This window comes from Equus przewalskii, chromosome 8 (assembly GCF_037783145.1).
Source record: "Equus przewalskii isolate Varuska chromosome 8, EquPr2, whole genome shotgun sequence".
Lineage (NCBI taxonomy): Eukaryota > Metazoa > Chordata > Mammalia > Perissodactyla > Equidae > Equus > Equus przewalskii.
The window spans coordinates 54053509-54072729 of NC_091838.1; the positions used below are offsets into that span (position 1 = coordinate 54053509).

General features: G+C 40.2%; 1 protein-coding gene across 3 annotated transcripts in view; it reads right to left on the reverse strand.

The window, feature by feature from the left end:
• Window positions 1–19221, reverse strand: part of RSPO2 (R-spondin 2) — a 148497-nt gene that overhangs the window by 110622 nt on the left and 18654 nt on the right. The window contains exon 1 of one of the 3 annotated variants that reach the window (XM_070630827.1): window positions 1213–1233. The exons of the other annotated variants lie outside the window; for them this stretch is intronic. The gene's annotated coding sequence lies outside the window, so the exon portion shown is untranslated. Of the gene's footprint in view, window positions 1–1212; window positions 1234–19221 lie in introns of those variants that run through there. 3 annotated transcript variants of the gene reach the window in all.

Here is a 19221-nt window from a genome sequence, read left to right on the forward strand (position 1 = left end):
TGAAATAGGATTGGTGGCCCACACCTCGCTCATAACACAGTTGGCCCAGCAGCTACGACGGTGGCTTAGATTGACAGAGATGAGGGAGGGGGAGGGGACAATGGGGAGGTTGTCACTCCATACACCAATATACAATAGATTGTTGCCTTCACCCAGGAACTATGACTGGATCACAGGCATATAGAGCAAATACAAGTTTTGACCCCAGTACTGCCTCTTCAACTCAACAACTTCAGTAAGACTCCTTGGATGCTCTTGTCGTTATCCTAAAATTAAGACTTTTCTTAAAAAGGAAAATAAAAATACAAAAGGAAAGGAAAGAAGAGGAGAGGAAGTTACAGAAAAACAAAAATCTGTTTTACCAAATTCAATCCAAATCATCAACATCTAATAACATACACAGTTCACGCTATGGTCCGCCCCTCTGAGAAGCTACTCCTTCATCTTCATTCCCACTAAATGATGAACTCCTTGAGGGCAAACACTCTTAAACTTTTATCACTGGCACCTTAATACAGTTTCTAGTATAGGAGGATTATATATAGTTTATATAGACGAATAAGTGGCTTTATTTATCTTTCAACTCAATAGCTCCCATTTCTATCCTGTGTCCTGGCCACATATCCTAGATATTTAGTAAACACCTTGGCTGCCTATGATTTCAAAGTGAGCTTACTGAAATTAAAAAAAAAAAAAAATCAAACTCTCCCTAGCAATTTTCATGTTTCTTTTCAAAAGCATAAGTATCTTTTTTGTGTACTTCGGCACAAATTCTTAGTCACCACATTCCTTTCATTCGCCAGATTCAGTAAGTCACCAAGTTGAGAGGATACTTCCAAACCTTTCTAGCACCTCTCATAGCCCACTCCTAGGACCCTAGTCCAGTTGCTAGAAACCTGTGCTAGAATTCTAGGTGGCCTCCTTGATTCCAGCATCCACCCCTCCAAATCACTTATCTTCCAGATGCCCCACATCCACCTCCCACACCCACCCCCCGAAGACAGGCGTGCCTCAAAGGCAGATGCCATGTCTTATTCAACTCAGAGTGTCCTTTCAAGTGTTTGCAATAAAAACATTCAATTACCTCATGGACTGAGGTGCCACATGAACACCTATTTATATTCAAAATTAGATCTCTTTGGACCTTCTGGATTATTCTCTTTAAATATAGCCTTATGAACCTTCGTAATCACAAAGGAATGGATAGCTTACCTATTAAGCAGCAGCTCTTGCTATGGAGTTTTATAATTCACCCGTACACTCTGCTTCCTAGACCCTCGTTAATCTCTAAAACAATAAAATAAAATGAAGGAAAGGAAGCTAGGTGCACTTAGTGCTGGCAGTAGTGTGTCGAAAGAAAGGCATTGGAAGCAGCAAAATGCGACACCAAATTGTCCATTCTTCATGCAATTCCATCATGTTTGGAAAGCTAAAAACTACAACCCCGTGGCAACACCCTTCGCTGAGTCACTGTATTCTTTGTGTGCATTTTTCTAAGAGCAATCAAAACAGTAATTGCAGGACTAACTTTAGAACATGAAATCACTGTATCTGCATTGACATGGAATGCAGTGTGAAAAGTAATCTCTCATTAAACCAGAAACTGTGGTTTGCATTGTTTAAAAAGTGCATCGGATCGCTCATTCTCAGGGGATAGATCATAGTGCTCCTTAAGGACAGAAAATTGAGAAAGTATTAGCTCCTTCCACAAAATACTTAAGAAATCCCACGAGGCTCTGGGTTTTCCCCAACTTGTTCTAATTACATCAGGAATAAAGCGTTCTTTAAGTGTGTCTTTAGTATCACCCTTAAAAATGTCCTTTCCCCAAATTAAGATCCCAATTCAAATAAAACTATAACAAGCCATATTTGAGACAATCTGAGAAATTTGGTTGTGGCAGGTATTAAATGGTGCCAAGGAATTATTGTAAATTTTGTTAAGTGTGGTAATGGCATTGTGGTTATAAAAGAACCTCATTTTATAGATAAATAATGACGTATGCTAAGGTAAAATACATGATATCTGAGATTTGCTTTAAAATACTTTAGCAAGGACAAAAAAAGGACAGAGGAAGCATATATGGAATGTACATATTCTTAATAAATGTTGAATCTAAGTGATCTAAAGGGATATCCTCTATTTGTGGTGTGATTGAAAACGTTCATAATAAAAAAGTTCTTAACGTCTACTTTTTCCCCCTTTACATAGGTCTCAGAAGAATGACTGCAGAGACCCAGCCAAGAAGGGGTTGGGGCCACAGAAGCATCCAAGCAAAGGAAGACTTGCTGTGACCATGCTATGGCTAAAGCTATGTGAAAATCAGTCTGGGAAGTGTTATAAACACAAGGTCTAGAAGAGATGTGCATGTGTCCACAGAACACTTCACAATCTTGTCATAACTTCACATGATGAAGCAGACCCCTACACAGAAGCTAAGTTTCACTTCATGTTGTGACTGAAATTACCAACTATTTCCCCCAAGCGTTGTTTTGCTTTTACTCCTCACCATAATACAGATGTGTTTTATGTTAAATAATTGAAACCTATTGAAAACTCCCTCCAGGTAAACACACCTTCCAAGTTTTGACCATTCCTTGGTAAGAAGAGAAAATGAGTTGGGAACAAGAAGATTGGATCCTTTTCCAAGAAAACAATATAATGGAGACAAAAGACTGGATGATTACCTGAGTATCTAGCAGCAGCAATAGAACTTGAGAAATCTAAATGTCTTCTCCAAATTATATCGTTATCTTCAAATTATTGCCCCTTGTAGCTGCTTCTTAGGGCAAGTAGATAGCAGACAAGTAGAACTGAAAGATTTGGTGATAGTTCCTATTGAGTTCCAATTCACTTTGTGTTTTCTTACTGTGTTTCATTCTGCTTTTGAGCATGAATTTTTAACACAAATACAACTGGTAGAGTCCATGTTAACAGCACAAGCTTACAGAGAGCAGTGGTTTCTCCTGCAGTTCTTAAACATCTGTGATTCCTGGACACAGAGCCTGAGCTGCCCCTCAGAGAGTCTGTTTCAGTTTATCTGGATTGGGGCCCAGGCTTCCACACCATTAAATGCTCCCCAGGTTATTCCCACCATTATCAGGTTTAGGAACCACAGGCAAAGTCTATCCATGTACTGGCTAATGTAAACATTTTTCCTGATTTTGTTAAACATATTACAAAGATAGAGACACAAAGGCATCCTGTGAATAAATGCATACTGTCCTCCGAGTATTAAAAAAGCAAGTTTTAAAAAAGAATTTGTATTAAAATCCAAAATATTTTATTAAAAAAAAAAAAGTACAATTAGCATTCCCTTCATACCAAGTAAACTACCACTGGTGCTTTGCTGTCCTCACAGATCTTAGTAAAGAAAACAAAACAACCCACCTCACATTATTAAAATGTGCTAAAATCTCTAGCAAAAGATGTGCTGTCCCCTCTGTGAAAGTGTGACTATCTTTCAAGATTCAGCTCCTATGACACTCTCCCCTGTCCAGACCTCACCCACCTCCCAGGCAGAGGAGCCTGTGGCACATTGCACATACCTGTGTGTGGATAGTGCTTTTCAACACTGGGTTGTAGTTATTTGTTTTCCAGCTTATCGTATGAATTTGAGCACCCTCAAAACAAAGACCACGAGTTATTCATCTTCATATTACCAGCATCAGGAAGTATTTGATAAATGCTTTGCTCAGTGTCTACTAGGAACCAAATAAATAAGTAATCATCCAAATTCTTGAATGGCTTAAGTCAGTTGCTCATTCCCTTGGTGTATATGACAACAAAACAAATAGGAAGCTAGACTCCTTAACTTTCCCTGACGTTTCCATTTTTTCTCTCTTTCAGTATGCTCCATATTTAAGAGTTTCTAGATCCTAATGGTTCTTGTCCTCATGTATTAAAATCATAGCACTTTAATAATCTGGCAAGTAAATTAGAAACAAGTTCTAATGTCTCCCCTTTTTCTTGCAGCAATCCTCATTGCTTTTGTTGTCAGTGTCGCTGAGTTGATTCCGACTCCTATGACCCTGCGTCCATAGAACAGAACCCTACCCAGTCTTTTTGTCCCATGCTCTCATCTTCCAGTGCTCTACTAGACAATGCTCTGCTCTTCATAGGGTTTTCATAGTCAATTGTTGTCAGAAATGGGTGGCCAGGTCTTTCTTGCTAGTCTATCTTAGTCTGGAACCTCTGCTGAAACCTGTCCACCATGGGTGACCCTGCTGGTATTTGATATACTGGTGGCATAGCTTTCAGCCTCACAGCAACATGTAGCCATCACAGTATGACAACCAGTGGACCAGTGGTAGGATACCCTGACCAGGAAACAAACTTAAGCCAAGGCAGTGAGAATGCCGAATCTTAACCGCTAAACCACTGGGGCTGGCCTTTCTCATTGCTTGGTAATAGTAATGTTAATTGCTATCATTTGAGAATGCACTATATGCCATACTGCTTAATATGCTTTACATGTATTAACTTTTTTAATATTTCTAAAAATCTTATGAGGTATTACTATTAACCTGATTATAAAGAGAATGAAAGTGAAACAGAGAGTTTATGCATCTTGCCCAAGATCATTCAGCTACTAAGTGACAAAGCCAGGATTCAAACCCAGGCTGTCTGGCTTTAGAGCTTAGAACAAAAGAATTAGTTAAGTGTGTTTTCCTTTGTATTTAAAAGCAAAAAAATAAAATAAATGTTTGAAAGACGGTTGATCATAAGATTCCTTTCAAAAGGGAAAAAAAATAGCTGGGTACTGATGAGGTATGAGCTCATCTATCCAGCCTCCACAATGGGTGGGCCCAGCGCCTCTCCCCTCCCATCAACCTGAAGAGAACCCCAGGGACTATGGAGCTGCCAAGCACATTTACCCTTTCTCACTGCTGGCCAAACAATAAGTAGCATAAACAAGGGATTAATCAAGAAACTAACACTGAGCACCTGTTGCTAGAAGGCTCTGAGGAATAGGAAACTTGAAGACATGATTGAAGCCCTTGAAAAGCATCCAATCAAAGGGCTGTATCGGGGCTGGCCCCGTGGCCAAGTGGTTAAGTTCACGCACTCCGCTGTGGCGGCCCAGGGTTTCACTGGTTCAGATCCTGGGCACTGACATGGCACTGCTCATCAGGCCATGCTGAGGTGGCATCCCACATGCCACAAACGGAAGGATCCACAACTAAAAATATACAACTATGTACTGCAGGGATTTGGGGAGAAAAAGCAGAAAGAAAAAAAAAGATTGGCAACAGTTGTTAGCTCAGGTGCCAATCTTAATAAGAGAAAAAAAAAGGCTGTATCAACAGGCATTAGAACACCCACAAGAACAGGCAAGCTAAATGTTGTAAATATACATATTGAAATTTCCTGCTTTAAGTCATTTTTAACATGCCAACTGTGGTGATCACTGAAGGTATCTGAACTGGGTCTTATGGACTAGACCTCAAACAGAAGGAATGTAAAGGGAAGCAAAGGCATTGTAGACAAAAACAAAACACATGTGAGCAAATGCATGGGAAAAGTAAGTGCTGCAGTTGAGCTAGTGCAGAGTAGATGCTTGATGGTCTTGGAAGAGGGCTGAAAAGGTAGGTGGGGTCCAGACCAAACGGAATATGAAATATCACACTGAGGAAGAAAACTAGCCCTCCAGGCACTGAGAAGTGCTTAAAACCTGAGCAGAATGACTTGACCAAAGAGTACAATAGGAAGACTCATCTGGTTTGATGTGTCAAACTAACGGAGGGAGAAGGGCAATGAACAGAGAGGGAAATCAGTTAAGAGACTTTTGCAATAATCACAACTAAATATTCCACGTGACCAGAGCATTGGCAAGAGGAATCTGACAAAGAATGGATTTGATTCATTACGAACCCAAAATGAACAAGTGTTGATACCAGATAGAGTGTGGGGAGAGGATATATGAAGATGTGGTCAAAATTTCCAACCAGGGGAAAAGAACTGAGGTATCACTAAAATCAACAGCAAAGTCAATGATGAGCAAGATGGCAGTGTGGAGTTGTGGGTTCATTTGTTTCATTTTGGCTGGGAAAAGTGTACAGAGAATTCACTTTCAGGACAGGCTAAGCTGGCCACGAAAATGGAGCTCTCCAGCATGCAAATGAAAACACAGGGATTGCCTACAGAGAGATTTTAAAGTCATCAAACAATTTAGGAGGAGAGTCCCACAGCATGAACTGAAATCAGTTTCGTTTCCTTGAAACATTTTAGAAGAAGTTAAAGAATGAATGCATGGCAAGAAAGGAGAGTCTTCTGCGGATTGAAAATGATTTTTTTTCCAAGAAGTTGAACAATGAAAGGAATTGCAAGAGCAAAAACAGTACATTTTAAGGGTTGCAGAGCCAAAAGATATTTTTATCTTACATATAATATTGAGGATACCTAAGGCCTTTTGAAAGTAAAAGGGGACGGAACCAAGGAGTGAGAAATGGAAAATCCAAATGGAAGAGATCATAACTGAGTGAAGCCCAGGAAAGGAGATGAGACCAAAAGTAGAAGTAGAAGCAACAGGCTCCACTCCATCTGAAATAGGAGGAAAAATAAATTTAATAGAATGAGTGACAGGAACGGCCCAGTAGCATAGTGGTTAAGTTCGTGCGCTCCACGTCAGTGGCCCTGGGTTCACAGGTTCAGATCCTGGGCGTGGACCTACACACTGCTCATCAAGCCATGCTGTGGCAGCATCCCACATAAAACTAGGACTTATGACTAGGATATACAGCTATGTATTGGGGCTTTGGGGAGAAAAAAAAAGGGGGGAGGAAGATTAGCAACAGATGTTAGCTCAGAGCCAAGCTCCCCCACCAAAAAAAAAAAAAGCATTCCTTTAAAAAGAAAAAGTGACTAAAAGTTTTTAAGAAGATATGGTAACAGGAAAGTACAATGTGGTGAGAACGAGAGAAGAAAAGATTAGTGAGTTCTTAGTGAATAGCCTTGATTTTCTCAGTAAATTAAGTGGCAAAGTTATTATCTGAGTGATAAGAGACAGCACTGAACAAAGACCAAGATTGCAGAAAAACATTTGGAAGAGTTACTGTGGGCGGAATGCAATAAGGCATCCCAAACAATGATGAAAATGGTTTTCATGGAGTAGTGAATCCCACTTCTGGGCAAAGAGCACACCACATACCCCTTAGCAGCATAAGATTAGCATCACATAAGGTCAGAGGCGAAAGCATTAGGATAAAAAAGATGGCAACCTGGCAGATGATGGTTAAGGACTGAACATATGTGTCTCCCAAATTCATATGTTGAAACTCTAATTCCAGTGGATGGTATTTGGAGGTGGGGCCTTTGGAAGGTAATTAGGTCATGAGGGTAGGGCCCTCACAAATAGGATTGGTGTCCTTATAAGAGGAGGCTAGAGAGGGAGCTTGCCCTGTTCCCACCGCATGAGGATACAACCAGAAAACAGCCATCTACAACATGGAAGAGGGTCTTCACCAGAACTTGGCCATGCTATCACCCAGGTCTCAGACTTTCAGCTTCTAGAACTATGAGAAATCAATTTCTTTTGTTTATAAGCTAGCCAGTCAATGATACTCCATTAGAGCAGCTCAAATGGACTAAGACAATGACCGTGTGTCCAATCAGAATCCTGAGTCTATCAATATGCTGTCAAAAAAAAGCTTTAAAGGACCTGTGGTTAGAAAAAAGTCAAAGAACAAGACCAATTAAGTGATAGTAAGGAAAGGTTGAGCCATACAAATTGTATTCAAGAGAAGAAAATACAAATTTGAGAACTTGGAATTAGAAAGGTCTCAAGATAAAGTCACTTCTACAGGTAATTGAGGAGAAAACGAGATCAAAGACAAGCTTTCATGGGTCACCAACATGGTACCTATTGGTTCTCCAATAGGATTTGGAGGAACCCCATGACCCAAGCGCGAAGCTAACGGAGGACGGTGAAGGAAGACCCTGAATGTCTGCACGGTGAGGTGATTATGTGAGGAGGCAGCAGAAAGGAAGGTAGTTCACTACGAAGAAGCAGACTGTTTAACAGCGGCGAGAAATAATGGCTACGACGGGGCACAGAGAAATGAGACGCAGTCCTTCCTTTTCCAAGGAAATGAGAGGAAGAGGTCTCCATGAGAGGAAGATTCCAGAAAAGAGGCAGCATGGCCTGCAATCCAGATTTCATTACAGCTCAATATTAGTGCTCATTAAATGTTGAGTTAATGAATGGCAAAAAGACAGAAGAAGCAATCATATGGAAGCAACTTTGTTATTAACATAGCTTTCTCCTGACACCTAGGAACCTAAGCGCCAAAGTGGGGAGCGTGGGGAAGCAAGGAGCTGAGTTCTTAAAGATGATTACTAGACTAGCAGTAGGGGCAGGATAAGCTTTGCATCTAGGGCAACAGTGATAGGTAAAAGATGAAGGAACATGAAACTGGCAGACTGGGAGGCAGCACAAAACTGGGAAATTGGGGATCAAAGGCTTTGTTTGGAGTCAAGCCCAACTTTGGATCCTGATTCCATCACATGCTAGCTGTAAGAGCTTCTCGCCTCACCTCTTTGCTCCCTTAAACTCCTTGCCTATAAGCTTCCAATTTCCAACTACATATGGCTGTTGCAAGGACTAAATGAAATAATGAATACTTACAAAGCACAAGGCTGAAACACACCAAGTATACAATAAACACCAAAAATAATTGATAGCTATTTTTACTAGAAGGGAGGAGGCATCGAATAGTCTCAGATAGAGGCTGTGAAAAGTGAAGGCAACCTGTGGGTGAGGGAGAGAGAAAGATAAGAACAACTGTATAACAGCAAGTGCCTTGATAAATGGGGCTTTTAAACCTTAAGGGTAAGTGTACTCAATTTGTAATGTGATTTGCTTTGACTAAAATGCTTGCTCTCTTTACATGTAATGCTAACGCTTCGCCACTTGAAAATTCTGTGCTTTAAAATCCTCCTTGCCTAAGCCTTAGAGAGAGATATGGGCAGGAGGTGTAGCAAAAAGCCGGGGCCTTCCCATAGGAGGACACCCACTGGGTTTCTCTCGCTCTGGAAAGGTAAAGATGCTGTTTCAGCTGCTTTGTTTCTCTAATGGTGCCAGATAAAATTTCATTCCTAATGAGGAACAAAGGAAAACAAATTATTTCTAAAGTTGTGTCTAAAACATATTACTCTTTTTGCTAAATTGCTACAGGAGAATAGTTATTTTAATGTGGTTATACTTTTTACTACTATACTTTGGAAAAAAGCAGTATCTTGGAAAAACACCAAAAGATAGTCTTAGCACCTCTCGCCCTGAAGCATGCCAGCATTCTCTCATTCCACATTTAATTTGAAAGAAAATTAAAGAGATACCCATGACAACTTGGCTGAACTTTATAATTGTGATAGCCAGTCAAGAAGCCAAGGAATGCGAAAGCCGTGCAGCCTGGTCAGGGCTGTCCAGGCAGGAACGAGGAAAGGAGTCTCTGAGGGGCAAGAACACTCCAGAGAAAAGCGAAATGAAAGGACCACTTGTACAAAACATTGTTTTAATAACCAGAAATCCTAAGGGACATGACAGGTCTAGAATTACATTTGAATTGTTAACAATAGCAACTTTAGAGAAAAAATGTTCAGTATTTCACTAAAAATTTTAGTACAAAAGCAATGTTTCACTATTTTATAAATGACAATCACTTCTGGCACAATGCCTGACACCCAGTAGGAATTCAAGAGACCTCTGCTCAATGAATCCATGTCCTGTGAAGAGCTGATATGTCCCAGTGATTATGCCACAATTCTAAAGTGGGCTTACGAACAGAGAGAAAATGCCAGTAATTCTGTGATCCAGAAAGAAAGCTATGAATATGCTCTGATTTTACAGGTCAAGAAGTAATATTAATATCTATGCTTCTAATTCCTCAAAAAGCTATTAGAAGGTAAACTTAATTTCTAACACAGAAGTTTCTCTCTTCACGACAAAGCCCGTGCATTAGATGCCTGAGTTGGAAATCCAAACTCTCTCAGAACATTAATTCTTTCTCCCTTTATTATATAACATGATACATTCAAGACTGTAAGAAGTATGTTTCATTCACTATTCACAAATACCAAAACTCACAAATATTAAAACTTTTTTGAGTAGGAGGGAGCATTGAGGAGGGGGGAGAAATGTCTGTTCTACATGTAGCTGCAACACAAGCTTAGCTGAATTACATTCACCTTTTCTAGCCGTTAGAAGATAGCCATCTTGTCTGTATCTGTTACACTAATGTATACATCTTAAACAGTAAAAGACTTTTCCCTGCATCTACCTAAGTGAGTTGCAAGGGAAAACATGTGAACAATTTGCTAACTGCTTACTCCATTCAGACAGCCATCGAGTCGGCACTCCAGGCTACGTATACATGGTTGGAATTAAACTGTGTAATATAAAACACAGCTACACTTTAAACTCTCCTTCTTACCCTGCCATCTTTATTGCCATCTCCACCAACTGAAGAATCCCTGTATCTCAGATTCAGATAAATATTCAACAAAACACGAAACACCTCTTCTCTTGGAGGGGGAAAATCCAAGACAGGTAAGGCTCAATGTTAATGACCCCTATTCCAGACAGCACAAATGATGGCAGCAGCTGCCTGAAGAAGGCTCACCCACGTGCGTTTCACAGGGTATGGAAACCATTTGTTAATGAACAGCCATAATTTAGGCCTAGGGCCTTATGAAAAGCAAACGTTTATACATTTGCAGAACAGTATAATAAGATTTCACAAATGCAAAGATAAAATGTGCTATCATTTATCTTGGATTATAATATCTGGGGTTTGATTACCTTGTGAAAGGTCCAAATCAAGAACAATTATAGATTTTTCTCACACACCACACACACCATGAAACATTTAACAAGTACTTCTTTTAGACTATTCAAAAGATTAGAAAAGAAGAAGATTGTCTATTCAGTGGTAGACAAAACCATTAAGATGTGAATATGATATGATATATAGAGGAAAAATAAAGAGCACTAAGACTAGCAATGAAAATAACCATTGGTCATTTTTTCAAAACATTAGTTTAGGGAAGGAACAATCTTATATCATATCTGGCCATACAAACTTTTCCCTTGGGTTAAAATTGGCACCTTGAGACAAATGCATCATTTGCAAAACCCTACTCTACTCACTGCACGGCCGCACCAATGGTCTGAAACAGTGCCCGCTCCCAATCCCTAATTGAAGCCTGGCCCAGTGCAGTGACGCAACTCTGCCAAATTATACATGAAATGGACAAGAATTTAAATATTCACCCTATGAGTTTCCTCTCCCAATACAAGTGTCAAGGGTAATTCACACTATACGCTTTCTAGAAATAAACCATTTGGATGTGCAGACAAAACACTAAGTTTTTACCCTGTCAGCAGACATAATTGAAAAAAGTATCATTTGCAAGGATAACAGTTTTTTCCAAATGTCTGGAGAGGAAAAAAAGTCAAGAAAGGTAAAAGGAGAAGAGGAAAAGGGGAAATAGCAAATATGGAGCCTGGAAGCCGCACGAGTTAGGATCAGAAAGTAGCACCTGGAGGCATGAGTGTCAGCAGGATTCAGCAGCTAGAAAGCCACTTCTGCACCAGTGGTCACCCTATAGAAGCAGGGCTAGCAACTGGGAATATTTGTAACACCCTCCTGCCCTTCAGTGTTACTTAGTATAACCTATGCGCATTATCCAGGACATGAAATATTATTAATAAATGTGAAATTTATTCATGTACCAGACAACACTATTCAAAGCTTTCGATCTTTTTATAAATATTTAAATTACAGTCTTTAATGCTGCTTATGTCAAAGGCCACGCCAAGTACATTAAGGGGAACTTTGGGGAATTTGTGACCTCATGTCAGCAGAAGTGCTATCTTCTGCTAATGAAAAATTTGCACATTTCACCATATATGCTGCTCAAAACACCTCAGGAAAATTCTTGAAATGGTGCTGGACAGTGTGCTGCTTCTCACTCGGTGAATAACTTAGTGAGTAAGAAAGTGGACACAACTTAAGGGGAAGCCTGTGGTCCACTGTATTTATATATTCACCCAAGGTAAGGGGACAAGTTAAGGGATTGACACCATAGAGATTTTTCTTTATTCTTTTTTTTAAAGATTTTATTTTTTTCATTTTTCTCCTCAAAGCCCCCCAGTACATAGTTGTATATTCTTCGTCGTGGGTCCTTCTAGTTGTGGCATGTGGGACGCTGCCTCAGCATGGCTTGATGAGCAGTGCCATGTCCGCGCCCAGGATTCGAACCAACGAAACACTGGGCCGCCTGCAGCGGAGCGCGTGAACTTAACCACTCGGCCATGGGGCCAGCCCCTCTTTATTCTTTTTTATAAAGAGGAAAATATCTAAATATAAGGTATCTGCTTCGGTGTGTTTGCTAAATGACAGCTAAAATATTTTTGTCCTTACTATGTGCTAAGTACTATGTTAAACACTTTTTAGGTATCACTATCTAATCCTTACAATTACCCTAAGGAGGTAGGTACTATTAACATCCATTTAACAGATGGGAAAACTGAGGCCAAGAAATGTTGAGCAACTTGCCTAAGACATAGACCTAAGATGCTATCCATTAAGCATCCTGCCTCTCTTTATATGCCCCATGCCAATTTATGAGAAAGAAGATCCTGAGGGACTTTAAAAAGCAAATTCCAGGGCCACTGGGAAGGGGAGTGGAGCTAACCTGTCAACGTCTATTCACATTTACATCCGTCATTAGGCTTCACGATAACTCGATAGTTAAAATTAGAAATAAAGTCACAAAGAACAGTGAAGTTATAGAAAATCTACTGGAGTCAAAAATAAATATATTTAAGAAAGAATTATATCAATTTCCCTAAGTTCTAACATTTAAAATAATCATTTTCATCTAGCTGGAATCTTAGCTTTGCAAAATGACTCAATCTCTAGTTACAAATAGCTTAGGCTTCACTGTACCCTTAAGTCTCTGACGCTTAGAAAGAGCACAAAAAGCTGTTTCCATTCCATTCTTTTTTTACCTGAAGCTGGGAATTACAAAACTTAAAAAAAAATTCTATCTTGTGCATAATTCCAAAATCTCAGGGAAAAAAAAAAACACACTAGACAACTCACTGCTCTACTTTTTCCACTACAGTCAGTCAACAGCAGGAAATCTTCAGCACCCTCCAAACCACTTGATTTTCCAGGATATATTTGTTTTATATTTATGGCATTTTCAAATAGAATTTCCACAGCCCAGAAAAAGCCTTCCAATGAAAACAAATTGCTTCTTACTTTTATGTATTCAAGTGCTGGATTGTTAGTTTTCCTAAGATTTTCAACTTGAGGTATACATGAGTTAATTATGATAATGTTTCATTTTAAAAAGTTTATACAAGACTAAAATTCATCCTTTTGGATAATTTGTCACTTCTTTCATAGGACCATACTAAGTAACCATTGTTTACCTATTAAAAATGAGTAACTAAAGTATGGATACATAGGTTGATGAAGCAAGTATTACAAAATGTTAATTTTTTATTCTAGGCTCTGGGCATGTGGATGTTTATTTTCCTATCTTTTTATTTTTTTTTTTTTGAGGAAGATTAGCCCTGAGCGAACTACTGCCAATCCTCCTCTTTTTGCTGAGGAAGACTGGCCCTGAGCTAACATCCATGCCCATCTTCCTCTACTTTATAAGTGGGATGCCTACCACAGCATGGCTTTTGCCAGGTGGTGCCATGTCCGCACCCAGGATCTGAACCGGCGAACCCCAGGCTGCGGAGAAGTGGAACGTGCGAACTTAACCACTGCACCACCAGGCCGGCTCCCTATCTTTTTTATGTTTCTGATTATTTCTAGTTTAAAAATTACAAGTGACAAATGCTTTTTAAATGTAACAAAAGAAGGCAAGGTGGCATTAATATAATCCCATTTGAAATGAACAAACCCAAGAAATAAATTGCAAGCATGAATAAATGAACGTCTCCAGGGAAAACTCCTGCCACCACCTGGTCAACACTGAACGGGACCTGAGACCTGGCTGGGCTAAAGAATCTGCTCCCATCTCACCATCCTCTGCATTTAAAAAAGAAAAAAAAAAAGAGGCAGATAGCACCTTCTATGAAATCTGGGAGAAAAATGTTACCTACATCTTCGAGGACAGAAGAATCACCTGGGGGAAAAAATGCTGCTCGGCTGCTTTTTCCTGGGTTCTCTTCTACTGACTGAACCTTGCAATTTCTTCCTGGGAGATTAATTACAGAGATGGCTACGACAACATGCCACAGATGAATCAAGAAGACCTTCTTACACCATGAAACCAAAGCCACATGTGAGGGTGTGTGTGAGCGCTGGAGAAGGCTGCACGGCTTCCACAAGGAGCAACACCCCTCCAGCCCCCCCGCACCCCAAACCCACCAACACCACATTTGGCAAAGGAAAACTCATTGAATTGTTAAGGGAGAGGATAAAAACTGGGAGTTGATTTTTTTAAAAGCTCATCTAAATATTAAAACAGGATGCCTATTACTATACAATAATCTAGACAGTGTGTCACTGGCAGCCACCAAGTTGAGACTGAGTGCTGCAGAGGCAGTTCAGAGGAGGGGAGAAAAATTAAGACTCCAAATCGAGCACAGTTAAGGTTTGGGATTGTGGGGCTCCATCAGCAGAAAAAAAAGGCTGCAACAAAATTTAAGGTTTTATTTGAACTGGCTGCTTCTTGCAGTGTACAGAAAGTGTGGGTACTAACAGATGTCAAACGATTTAAAAGAAATTTTTATAAATACTACCTATTACCTAAAAACCTTGTCAATAAAAACAGCAAGGCATAGAGAAAACGCATGAATGTTTTGAGAGTCGGGCAGAGAGGTCTGGGTCTCAACAGGGCTGTGACTTTGAAAGGACAAGTGGAACAGTTGACCAAAGTAGATTTGAATATCACTCCAGTAAATGAAGAGGAAAGACAGACAGGGAATTAGTCTTCAGAGACAGAAGCGGTGGTAACAATCAACATGAGGCCCAGAAAAACTCAAGGACTATGTCACAGTGAGAGCCGGTGCCCATCCGGAAGGAATTCCAACCCAGGACTCTGGCCTCTTTTAAGTCAGCATTTTCTACTGAGCTATCACCAAAGAACTCAAATCACACACAAATAAGTTCTGGAAACCTACTCAAGCTAGCATAGTGCCTATAGCTAATAATACTGCATTGTATACTTAAGATTTGCTAAGAGGATAGATCTTATGTAAGTGTTCTTACCGCAAAATAAAACAACAACAACAAAGGTGGGAGGAAACTTTGGGAGGTGATGGATATGTCTATGTCCTTGATGGTGGGGATGGTTGCACAGATGTCTACTTATTCCAAAACTCATCGAATTGTGTACATTAAATATGTACAGCGTTTTACATATCAATTATCTCTTAATAAAATGGTTATTTTAAAAATCACATGCACAACCAAGATTAAGTAAATTTAAGTTTGTTTCTTCAAGTATCTTCTTTGGGCATTTCCATCCTAGTTCTGTGGTAACTTATATGAAACTAAGCAATGTGCATGTTAAAATATTGGTTGTTACATACAATTTTTAAAAAGCAGAGATGCTATGATAATATCAAAAGGAAAATTTTAGCTTTTTCAGCTGGTGGAGGATTTCTAATGTGACTCATTTTCACAGTGAAATAAACTATTTATATAAAACTGGATCATCTAGAAACCCAGGAAGTTGAACATAGGCTGACTTAGAGTTCTAGATTACCATGTTTTCATGAACTCATTACTTTTCATAAGGTGTATTTTGCACCTTGGCTAGCCACATTCGATATCTCTAAGCACGCATTTCCGTTCTTCACCAGAAGCAGCCAGTTTAAAATAAAAAGCTCCTTTCTCGGAGAAATTCAAACATCTGTGATTTTGAACAGACTTCCAAAAGGATGTATTCCACAGCACCATCTTCGACAATGCCAGATTAATAAAATGGTATCTTTTCTCCAATTCCTATGTATTCTAGAAGTAACTTAGTGGTTCATTGGAATTAGAATGAATTTTTAAAAGACACTGTTTCAGGGAATCTTTCAAAACCATGAATGGAGAATTTATTAGAGACCTGGTGTGGGAGCAAATATGAGCAAGAAGACGTCCACAGAGTAAGCAAGTGGAAAATTTAATTAGCAGCAGCTAATGGTCCCTGTGCGCCTGTTCAGTGCCAGGTGCTGTTCCAAAGGCTCCACAAGTGCCCCCTACTTAACTGTCACCACAAAATCAGAAGGCGTGACTACTATTACTCCCATTTTACAAATAGCAAAACTGAGGCCCAGAGATGAGAAATAATCTGATCAATGTTAGAGAGTACTTAAGAGATGAATGAAGATTTGGTGCAAAAATTTGGACCAAATGAAGAAATATGCATAGAAATATGAATTTTATTGTTGAAAGGACTCTTAGGACCATTTAGTCCAAAGCTTTTAATTTAAATAGGTGGGATATCTGGTCAAAAAGCTGAATTTAAGTTCTCTCACAGACACACATTCTCTTTCTCTCTCTCACACACACACTCTCTCTCCTCCTCCCTCACTCACACACACTCTCTCTCCTCCTCCCTCTCTCACACACAGTCTCCCTCCCTCCCTCTTACACACACGCATTCTCTCCCCTACTCCCTCCCTCACACTCACACACACACATTCTCTCTTCCTCTCTCTCTCCCTCACACACACACTCTCTCCCCCTCTCTCTCTCACACACACACATAGTCATTCTGTGGCAGAACTAGTGAAGACTTACTTGTCAGGGCTCATTCACGTGGGACAGAGGGCCGCACACAGCCTGACCAACCAGAGAACATGCATCTTAGCAGCGACTTTGGAATGTAAGTAGGAATAAAGGACTCAGATTTTATATATTCTAGGTCTGAACTGGGGTACTGAACCTGTATATCTGGATCTTCTAATAGATCATAAAACCTGGGCCATCTACCACCAGTCCACCCTGTTTCCACGCAGCTTGCAGTGTGGGCTTCTCAGTGGGAAGGTCCCCACAGCGAGCAGCAGCACCTCCCTCCACCCCCCATGCCTGCCCGGAAACTGCAGGAGCAGGAATCACCACTCTCCTCTTGCCCATCCTCCTCCATGCCCAGAATCTCAAGGCTCCCAAGAAGTTAAAAACAGGTTCATCATCTTAAAAGGGTTAGAAATCCTTAATCTTGACCAAAAATCCTTTCCATCATCAACAGCACAATGCCAATGCCCTCTCCTTAGAGCCTATAGACATTTCTAGAAAGAACGGCACCAGATCCTAACCCCAAACTAAGGTTTCTATCACTAGGCAAGCACAACAATCTACTGAGCCTTGAACATCAAGGAATTCCACTATGTAATAAATTCAGACATTACTTCTCTGTTGCATCAATTAAGAAATTCTTAAAAGTTCAAACATATACTGGGCATAATCAGTAAGAAATAAAGGCAAGAAACTTTGAATATTTTCTAGTTATAGGCATGTCACTATAAAAACGATTGGCTCTAGCCTAATACATGAGCTGTTATTATTAAATTCTATACTTTCAATGTGAAAACACTGTGCTGTACCTCGGGCATAGATTTTAAAACATTCATGATTAAGAAATGTAGGGCAGCTTTATAAATACTGAATACCTTATATTTAAGCGTTAGGTCTCTATTCTCATGAAGTCTTTTTTTCTGGAGCATCATCCACTCCTTGCCCTCTGAACCCAGAAGACATTTCCTGCCTGCATCCTTCTTCCGGAATTCTGTCTCGAATTGTTTACACACTGCTATTTATATCCTGCATTTATTTGTTCAAAAGAAAAATTGCTTGAAACCCTCGACAGGCTAAGCATTGTACTGGGCACTGGTGACACGACGTGAACAAGGTCCCCACCCCTTCGGAGCTTATGTTACAAAGAAGCTCTAGTGTGGATAAGAGAGCCCATATTGCTCAGGGCAAGCAATGCCAGCTTTATTTTCCCCTCCAGCTTTATCGAGGTCTAATTAACAAATAAATTCATAAGATATTTAAAGTGTACAAATAAATTCATAAAATATTTAAAGTGTACAATGTGATAATTTGATGCACATATACATTGTGAAAGGATTCCCCCATCCAGTTAGTAAATTTTTTCATCATCTCACAAATTTACTTTTCTTTTGGTAAAAACATTTAAATTCTACTCTTAGCAAACTTCAATTATACAATACAGTGTTATCGACCATAGTCACCATGTTACACATTAGATCCTCAGGCCTTATTCACCTTGTAGCTAAAAGTTTGTCTCCTTTACCAACCTTTCCCCAATTCCTACCCCATCCCCTGCCCCCTCCCCAAACATTTTTCTGCTCTCTGTGTCTATGAGGTAGGCAGTATTTGTCTTTCCTGACTTGCTTATTTCACTTAGCGTAATGCCCTCCAGGCTCACGCATGTTGTCACAAATGTCAAAGTCTCAGTGGCTTGACACAAAAGAAGTTCGTTTCTTGCTCGCACAGCGTCCAGTGCAGACATGTAGCACAGAGGGTTCTACCGGGTCATTCAGGGACCCAAGCTTTCTTCACGTGGTGGTGGGGGACCTGGGGCTCAGAGAAGGGGGCTAGCTCCTCTGCACCAAGTTGGCTGGCTTGAGAAGAGTGAGAGACTCTCCCATAGGAGTTCTATTGGGGTCAGGACTAGAAGTAGTCAACACATCACTTCCGCACACTTTCAACTACAAAACGCAGGCCCATGGCCACACCTAACTCCAAGGGAGGCTGAGAAACAGTCTAGCTACATGCCCAAGAGGCAAAAGAAATGGGCTTTGATGAATACACAGTGTTGTCTGCTGTAAGAGAAGAGAGAAAATTCTAGCATGTTTAACAAATAAAGAGTTGATAAATCGAGTAGGGCTGTGACTGGGGTGAGGTGGGCCAGGATCCTATGGCGCAAAATGCACGAGTTGCTCACTCTCAGGCGTGGGCAAGTACACTCCTTAGATTTGTGCCATAGGCCCCCCCTCCTCCCCGTCCCCTTCCTGGCCCTGATTGACAGTTTAACTGCAGAAAATAGAGAGAGAGAGAGAAATTCACTGTTTCAGATACAGTTATCAGGAAAGAAGCCTCTCATGAAAAGGCTGAGGAAAGTTTTCTAGACAGACAAACACCAGCAGATGCAGAGATCCTCAGACAGGAATGAGTTTAGAGTGTTTGAGAAACAGAAAGAGCCCAATAGGTCTGAGATAACAAATGAGAGTTGGAGAA